The sequence below is a fragment of the Callithrix jacchus genome, chromosome 14 (genome assembly GCF_049354715.1).
Source record: "Callithrix jacchus isolate 240 chromosome 14, calJac240_pri, whole genome shotgun sequence".
Classification (NCBI taxonomy): Eukaryota; Metazoa; Chordata; class Mammalia; order Primates; family Cebidae; genus Callithrix; species Callithrix jacchus.
The window spans coordinates 83450811-83459640 of NC_133515.1; the positions used below are offsets into that span (position 1 = coordinate 83450811).

Sequence of the window (8830 nt, forward strand, 5' to 3'; positions counted from 1 at the left end):
GTTAAAAATTGAGAAAGTTATATTAATAACAGCCCAAAAAGATAGAACATGATCTAGGAATAAAAAAAATAGAGCTTTGTGAAATACTTCATTCCTTGACACATGTGCGTGTGTGTGTGCCTATAAAAATATTGTCACTGACAGGCACCAGACTGGTTCTTACAACAGTACTCTCTGCCCACACTGTATTCTCTATTCCCAGTAGCACCTAGCACAATAGCACAGTATCTTGCCCTAAGTAGGTGCTTAAGGCTTGCTGTTGAATGACTACCACTATTTGCTGTTTTCTGTTTGGTCCTCCAAAAAGATTCCAATGATACAGGTTTACCCGTGTTATAGACCCAGACAACTTGCTTCATGTAGTTTAACTTTGTATCTATGACTTTGTGAAAGCTAGACTATGCCACCACCTCCTCCTCATTTTCCCTCTAAAACAGCAAGATTTCTCCTCCTGGCAGAGTCGGGAGACTCAGGATCCTCCTGGCAATAGAGCTTTGTTTTTTTTCACCGCAGCAGTTCCATCACTTTTCTTCTGGCCAAGATCCTCACTCTCAGGGCTTCTCTGAGAATGGGGTCAGGGAGGGATGTGCAATCCCAAGAGGTGAATGGGCACCTTGGCCTGGGACCCTGTGGTTCAAGAGTCCCACCCTCTTGACCCAGCTCTTCCACTGGGTTACCTTGGGAAATTTTCTCCCCCTTTTTGTGATCTCAGTTTTTTCATATACAAAATGAGAGGGGTTGGGCCAAAACATCGAAAGGGTGCTCCCAGCCTTGGCAATCTATACTTCTCTTCCATCTGGCTGACTCCAGCTCCTCCTGCATCAGGGCTCCTTTTGTTTGAGAAAAGCTGGAATCGGGGATGAATTCAATGACAGGCTGGCTGTTGAGTAAGATTCTGCAATATGATCGTGCAGCTGTTTGGTGATTCTACATGAGTGTGGGATCACTTCAGGGTGGAATGTCAAGGCTTACCAGACATTATCTTGGACCAATTCTCCTTTTTCCATGAGACCAAGTCATTATCCTCAGAAGTATTACAAATTGTGCACATCCACCAGATGCTGGGAGGTGCTGGCTGGGAAGCAGAGGACCCATGCTGGGGGTCATCCACTTCAGGTTTCTCGTTGACTGTGATTACACGGGAGGCTGGCGAGGAGCCAGGCTATGCCCTGGAATAAATGACTTGTCAAGTCCCCAGCCATGGCCCCAGGAGGTGCACACACCCCCACTTAGCCTCCCATTTATCTTTACAGCAGTGAAACCAGCCACCCTGGACGCCTACCTCACTGAGGGAAAGGCTAAGTTGCAAAGCCCAAGTGTTTTTTAAAAATTCTTTTTTGAAAAGACATCCTTGCCCTTTAATTTTAGGGTAGTTACTCTCTGGCACTCATCAGAACAGGGCTATTAGGATGTCATCTAGAGACAGAAAGAAAAGGAAAGAGCTAGCAGACTGGGCTGCCTGCTGCATCGACTTTGGTTGCTTTTTCACATACAGATGAAAAGCTTCCTGAGCAGTTAACCCTCAGCAAGGGAGTGACATCCTCTGCAAGGAGGAGGCCCCTACAAACAGAATTTAGCAGAAGCAAGCGCTTCATGCAAATACCCGGCATCGACCAGCACACTGAAGATTTCTGGTCACCATATAAATATCCTGAGAGTGAGCTTTGGCTCCACTCTGCAAACATCCAGAATAGTCCCCTGGGATCTACCAGTCCTAAAGTTCCCCAGACTCTTGGAGATTGCCTGGTGGCCATTTCTCATTAAAGATAACTAGGGGTTGGGGTAGAGGTAGGGGAGTTCCAGTCTGCAAGAGCTCTTTCCCTTCCACGACATCTTTCTAGGATTAGCCCTGGTGATCACTTTGAGAGCTAGAGTAAAAATAGAAAATAAAAGTCTTGGAGAAGGGGTAAGACCAAGAAAGCTGAGCTGCAGAGTTGTGTGTCCAAACAAAAAATATTGGGAAGGACAAAATGAGTACAAGTTGATTCAGGACAGGCCTTCAGGGACCGGCCACAAAAGAAATTTGGGGAGAAGGTAAGAGCACAGAGATCTTCAGGGGAGCTGCCTTGGGAGAAGGGGTACTTGAAACCCTCTGAAGAGACATCTGTGAGTGGGAGAATGGGAAAGGACATGCTCAGGTGGTCGTGGGACCTGCTGAAGTCAAGTTCGATCTGACTCTGTTGAAGCCCAGGGAACTCAGAGAGAAGGGTCCACTTGCTCAGCAGTCAGAGATGCCAGAAGGGAAAAAGCTACATATAAGGGCAACTAGAAGAAGACAAGATGGAAGGAGGAAGAGCTGACAAGGTGTGGGGCAGAAATTAAAAGGAGGTGCTAACCACCAAGATGGAGTCCAGGCCTTCTAAGAAAGACCATTTTGACTTGTTACAAGGGATTATGGAGAAAGATTCAAGAAATTAAAAGGGCAGAGGGAAGCCTTCTCTTTAGGAACCACTTGGCCATCTCACTACAGGGACTGTTTCCTTCCTTCTATTGTCTGATTCCTCCAACTTTAAGTACAAAAATATGTCAGCATCACAGATTCAGAGATGGACCCTGCCTCCTCATTTTACCAATGAAGATACCTAAGGTCACAACAAGATCTGGTGCAGCCAATGTCTCCTTCCCAAATTCCTTCCACTTCTTCATCAATGATGGGCACCTACAGAATGTGAGTCACTAGGCTGATGCATCTCTGTGCCCCCATTTTTGGAATCTGAGTCTCCTGTGGTATCTGCCTGAGTTTCTGCCCCTAGAGATTCCCCAATCTCAGCCTCTTACTTACATGAACCCGTGTCTTCTCCAGTTGTAGCGTATCTGTGTCCCCGAGGTTCAGGACTATGCATCTGCCTCTGCCAGGTATGGTGGGCGGTCTGCTGCCATTTCTCACTGCCAGCTGGGAAGCCTGTCCTGGACACCTTGAGAGGGTAGACTTTTGTTCTCAGGCCCACATGCTCCCCATCTCCTCTCAGGGTGGGAATGTGTATGATTGGGTACCAAAGGCGTGGGGAGACATGTCAGAGAGCCAGATAACAGAGCATGCCAGCAGCTACTAAGACCTGTCTCAGGGTCCCTATGCATTTGAAGACACACAGATCAGAGTGATGATCGTGCATGGGTGCTGGTTATATTCTGACCCAGTCCAACAATGAAACTCTCTTGAAACTATGAAACACAGATTCCCTAGATTTCTGATTAATTATGGGTTTACTGCTTAAGCCAACAATTTCTGTTATTTTGTTTGAGAATAGGTTAAAGGTTAAGAGGATCAATAGGAGGCCCCAAAGGACGTTTAAAACAGGTTCCATGAAACCAAGATCCCGTACAAATCCAAGACAAAAACCAGAAATGAGTCTTAGGGACGAGAAGCTTCCCAGGAAGAGCTGGTTCCTGTCTGAGGGCGATACGCTGCCAAATCGTTGCTCCAGAGAAGACAGTCATGGGTTCCCAAGCGGCCTGTGACTTGGGATAGAGTCAAGGCTGGAGGAAGGGCTTTAAGAAATGATCTCACAGACGGATGTGGTGGCTCACGCCGGTAATTCCAGCACTTTGGGAGTCTGTGGCAGGAGAATCGCTTGAGCTCAGGAGGTTGAAACTAGCCTGGGCAACATTGAGTGATCCTGTCTCAAAAAAAAAAATTAAAATTAAAAATTAATAAAAAGGCTGGGTGTGGTGGCTCACGCCTATAATCCCAGAACTTTGGGAGGTCAAGGCGGGCAGATCACCTGAGGCAGGGAGTTAGAGAACAGCCTGACCAACGTGGAGAAACACCGTCTCTATTAAAAATACAAAAATTAGCCTCTAGTGGTGGCGTGTGCCTGTAATCCCCACTACTTGGGAGGCTGAGGCAGGAGAATCACTTGAACCCGGGAGGTGGAGGTTGTGGTGAGCCGAGATCACACCATTGCGCTCCAGCCTAGGCAACAAGAGCAAAACTCCATCTCAAAAAAAAAAAAATATTAATTTTTTTAAAAAATGATCTTTCTCCAGGCCTAGTATGAGGGTTTTGCCTAAATCTCTAGATTCCAGAGATTCTATCCTTTGTTCTTTAAAAGTTGAGTGACTCTAGTTCTCCCTCCAAGACCCTCTAGATGCTACTTATTTCTGTTCAAACTAAAAAGCACACATTAAGATCTTCTTCTGAGCCAGGCATGATGATTGGGACCTAGGGGTATGGGAAGATAAGTTGGTATGATGCTTGGCTTCACAGAACTTAGAACAAAGTCAAAAGAAGCCTCGAAATATGTTGCCCCAAATGCACCCCTGCATTGCTGAGACCCGCTCCCCCACAAGTATGATTCCAGATGGTATCAGAGCCACTCTCACATGAAAGCAGGGAGATGTTATCTGTCTGGTCGCTTCCATTTTCCATTCTGCAGTCATTTGTCCAGTCACTGCCCAGAGCCAAGTGCTGAGCTGGGGCTGTTTCCTGGCCTTGAGAGACTCTGTTCTGGATGTCTGGTCAGCTCAGCTTTTCCTGGTGAAGTATGGGTGGGGTTGTGTCTGTGCCACCAATGCCTCCTCACATTCTTAGCATCCCCCAGGGAAGCACAGGGTGCTTCTCTCCATTTCTCTTTGTCTACGGCTTTCCTTAATGTCAGGGGATGGGGGTACTGGATGGACCCCCAGGGAGGCTTTAAAAATTGAAAGCCAGCCTGGGCCGGGGCCCCAACCGGATGGCAAGAGAGCACAGGAGGAAACAAAAGTGCTTGTGTTAACAGAATGTCATTTCCCAACATGATTCAGGCCCCGACGCTGAGGCAGGAAAAGGAGAGCAAATGCCTTCCCATTCATCACATTGGACACAGTTATTTTTAGAGCAGCACCAGCTCAGCGCTGGGCTCCAAGGGCCCTGCCGTGGAAGGAAATGAGGCTGGGTTGATAGAGTCAGTCAAGAGTGGAAATCTTGCAGGCATGTGTGTGTGTGTGTGTGTGTGTGTGTGTGTGTGTGTAGGAGAAAGAGGAGGGGTTAGCAGGCAGCCTTCCTCCCAAACTGCAGATCCTGAGCCTGGTTCCTTATGTGAGCATGAAGGAAATTGGGTGTAGAAGTCATCATCTGAGGAATTGTTAGGGGAGAAGAAAGGGAGACCCTCTTTGCCTGGAACTGAAGTGGACCTTTGGCTTAGAAAGGGTCCCCTCGCATCCCCACTCTGGTTTGACCTGCCCTTTCCCTTGTGCACGGGCACTCCCCAGGCTGAGGGCGAAGCAGCCTCATCCTAGACTCAGTAGGACGTCAGCTGACTTCAGGGGTTCTTGGCTTCACTATCACAACCTTATAAAGATCTGGCTGGTATGAACACCTCCCTCCACCCAGATGCTGATGTGAGCTGGCATCTGAGAAATGGATTCTGCCCCTATGCCCATTTTCTAGAAGGAGAGTCTTAACTGGACATGGTAAGAGGGTCCCTTTTTGCAAGGGACAGATGAAAGGCTTTCCTTCTTTTTCACCCATTTCTGGTCTTCTGTCCTCTCTCAACCAACTGAAGGAAAAGGAAGACCTGAGGTTGAACCCGGCCCTGCGACAAGATCGGAGTCAGGATGTGGCCCCAGGCTGCCTTTCTTCTCAGGCTGGATTCCTCCTCTCCTTTCATCTTAAATACTGTGCACTCCTGCTTTCTACCTCTGGAGAGTTCTTGTCTCTATAAAAGATGAGTCAACTACCTGGCCTGACCCTCACTAACATAAGCAGTCAGAGCCTCGGATGAAGCTAAGGCCCTCTTTCTTTCCATAAGGCTTTCTAGATGTGCTTCAAGGTCTGTGAAATGCAGTTTATACTACATGGGTCTTTAAGGGCCTCAGAGTTTATTCACTTTCCGTTAATAGCTGAACTGTCCCTGAGGTTTGGGCCAGTTTTAAATGTTCTTACTGGCAAAGAGGGTTTAGATAGATGACTTCCTGCACAGTCACTGATGGATTCCTGCAAGCCAAGGCTAGTGGACAGAGCATTCCATACCAGAAAGTCACTGCTACTGCCTCCACCAGGAAAGCAAAAACAACTCATATGGAGGTTTGATGGGGCTGCCAGCATATTGCTAAGAAGTCTCTCTGATGCTCCTGTTAGCACCCACAAGATGGAGAGCTTATCTGCTTTGTACAACAACCCAGGTGAGTAAAGGGATCACAAAGAAATGAAAGTGGAGGCCTCTGGTTCCTTTATTTTTTTACCAATATCTTTTCTTCCCAAAGACTTATTACAAAGATGGTCCAGTCATCATTTTAGCAGAAGCAGACAGGTAAGGAGGAAGCAGTGTTGTCTGGGAAGCCAGGTGCACCAACCCAGCTTTGCCATTAATCTACATTCCAACTGTGATGTCAAATCAGCCACCCGCCTTTTTGGACCACAAAAGAAGTGACTTGAACCAAATGACCTTGAAGCTCCTTTCCAAAGTAACACAAAACAACAATAACTGGGGAGGTGGAGGTGCTGCCTGGAGAAGTTAGTCCTCACTCTGCTGCTTGAAGCTAACAGATACAGAATCATCCTGGCTGACGGTTACTGACCTCCTAACCAAGTGCCAGGCACTCTACACACCTTGCCGTCAGCCCTTACAAGAACCCTGAATGGTAGGTATGATATCCCCACTGCACAGATGAAAGAACTTAGAATCAAAAAGGTTAAACCAACTGCTCAAGGTCAGTAAGTGGCAAAAGCAGGCTTAGGTCTATGTCTCTCTGATGTCGAAGCCCATGTGCTTTCTGTCCTACCGTATCGCCTCTCAGTGGATCAAGAACAATGTCTTTTTGTCTGTGTGTGAGTGTGTTTGTTTCTTTTATTATTGAGCATCCTTTTTAAGGTCTGTCCCTTCTCTATACTTCATTTTTCCTTTCCATAACATTATTTATTATTTTAAAAGAGCCGCAATTCTACCCACTTTGAGCTGTGCTGGGAAAAGTAAGGAAAAATGTTGATGAAGTACCTATCCCCTTATGCCATCAAATCAGAGTCTTTTGCAAATCACGACTAGATGATCTCATCTGAAAGCTTCTGCATATGTTGGGTGCTTGCAGTTGAATAGGATGAGTCAGAGATCAGCCTACTTCTCTTCCAAGCACCTGAAACCCACCAACTTCCTGCTCTTTTCTTCGAAACTCTGTGTTTGGTGGTGCTTGGGAGTCCCTGGAAGGGCCAGACTGTTGATCCAGATTCATCACAAGGCTTGGGGTACAGTGGGTGGAGGTACCAGTATATGTTCCACTCTCTCTGCTAAATTGTTTCTCCCTTTCTCTTTGGCTCACCCGGTTCTTTTCAAAACCATTTACCTACCTTGCATTATGAGCTTCTCAGTCCTTTCTTCTTCCTTCCTGTCACTCTCCTTGTATCTCTTTGTCCTTCTCCCTCTAATCTCTATGCCTTCCCATTCTTTCTTCTGCTTAGTGACTGAGAGGCTGACAACTGGAAGTCCCACAGCATTATATACACAACAGAGAAGTCACCTTCCCATAGACTATGGCAATCTTTGTGATGTCACAGTACCAGGTGTGGGGGTCCTAGAAGGCTGATAAATAAGACATTCCACTTGACATCCAGCAAGTCATCAAGAAACTGCGTCATCAAGAAATTGACTCACAAATAGCAGTTCCTAGACAGAGACCTTGGCCTGAGGCAGGTGACTATGAGAGTTCACATTTCTGCTTTTTCCTCCTCACTGGTGCCTGAGTTAACCACAGGGCTCTTTGGGCATAGGGACAACAGAATCTCGGAGACACAGGACATTGACAGCATTCCAGAATAATCTGGCACTCTTCTCTTGCTTCTATTCATTCAAGGTCTACTTTAGAGGAACATTGCAAATAAAGTTCCCAAATGTACCAGCCTCAAAGTCTCCCACCAGTTTCTGATAGACCCAGGAAACTCCAGGTTGGAAAATGAAGCTGACATGCTTTGCTGCACCCTCAGGACAAACGACTTCAAATTCTTGGTAGATGGGTGGGTAGCAACTGAAAAGGATTGTTGAAATAAGTAGAGGTGATATCTAGACACATTTATCTGTGCGTTAAAAGGTGCTGGTCTTATTCTCAGTTCCTTCTCTGACTCTCCCTGACCTTTAACATTGTTTTCCTTTCCTGTGTCTTGGCCTCCACATTTACAAGCTAAGCTTGTACCAAGAAGAAACCAATACATAATTGGAAAAAGAAAATGCTATGTAAATAATATTAGAGGTTTTCCTGCTGTTTGCTTGACAGCAGTTCACTTGGAAGGTTCAAGATCTTTTTGATCTTAGATGAGAGGGCCCAGCTGCTGAGAGAGATGAAGTCTGATTTAATCCAGAGTGAACCTTCCACAATATCTTTGTCAATAATTTGTGATGCTTCTTTGTAGTCTAAATTCAGGATAAAGGGGGATAATATGATTTATGGAATTGGTAATCCCTATAAGCTGTAATTTCTGATCAAACCATTTTCTTCTGTGTTGTTTATGCTTCCCACATACACCATTCTGGGCAGACTCAAGAAACCAGTAACTAGACAGGTACTTAGGACCTCACAAAGGCCTTTTATCCTGACTATTTAAGCAAAAATAAATGCTAGCTCGAGATATCAGAAGCTACACAAAATTCAGAATGGAAAGTATGTCCTGCACTTTTGACTCCTGACTTTGAGAGGCTTTAAGATAATGTGGCTTCACAGAGCCAATATGGAGAAAGGCTGGTTTTGGTGATGGGGGTGGGGGGTCCACAAAACGTTCTTACTGGACTGTGTACAACCGTCTCCCTGCGATCCTCCCCCACGTCTCCACAGCCAGATTGGAGCAGCCTGTGGAAAAAATTCCTGTCTATTTTCAGAAACAGATAAAAGCATTCAGATTATGCAGTACAAATCTCAGCCTGAAAGC

At 46.1% G+C, this 8830-nt stretch overlaps 1 long non-coding RNA gene across 4 annotated transcripts in view; it reads right to left on the reverse strand.

Annotated features, from left to right (window-relative positions):
• LOC118147361 (uncharacterized) overlaps window positions 1-7413 on the reverse strand; it is a 33273-nt gene extending 25860 nt beyond the window's left edge. For 3 of the 4 annotated variants that reach the window (XR_004733684.3, XR_013526130.1, XR_004733682.3), the window contains exons 1-4: window positions 7262-7413; window positions 4324-4474; window positions 2783-2915; window positions 973-1169 (exon numbers count right to left, since the gene is read on the reverse strand). This is a non-coding gene — a long non-coding RNA (uncharacterized LOC118147361). The remainder of the gene's footprint in view (window positions 1-972; window positions 1170-2782; window positions 2916-4323; window positions 4475-7261) is intronic. The other variant, XR_013526131.1, reaches the window with a different exon arrangement.
• Window positions 7414-8830: the final 1417 nt, after the last annotated feature.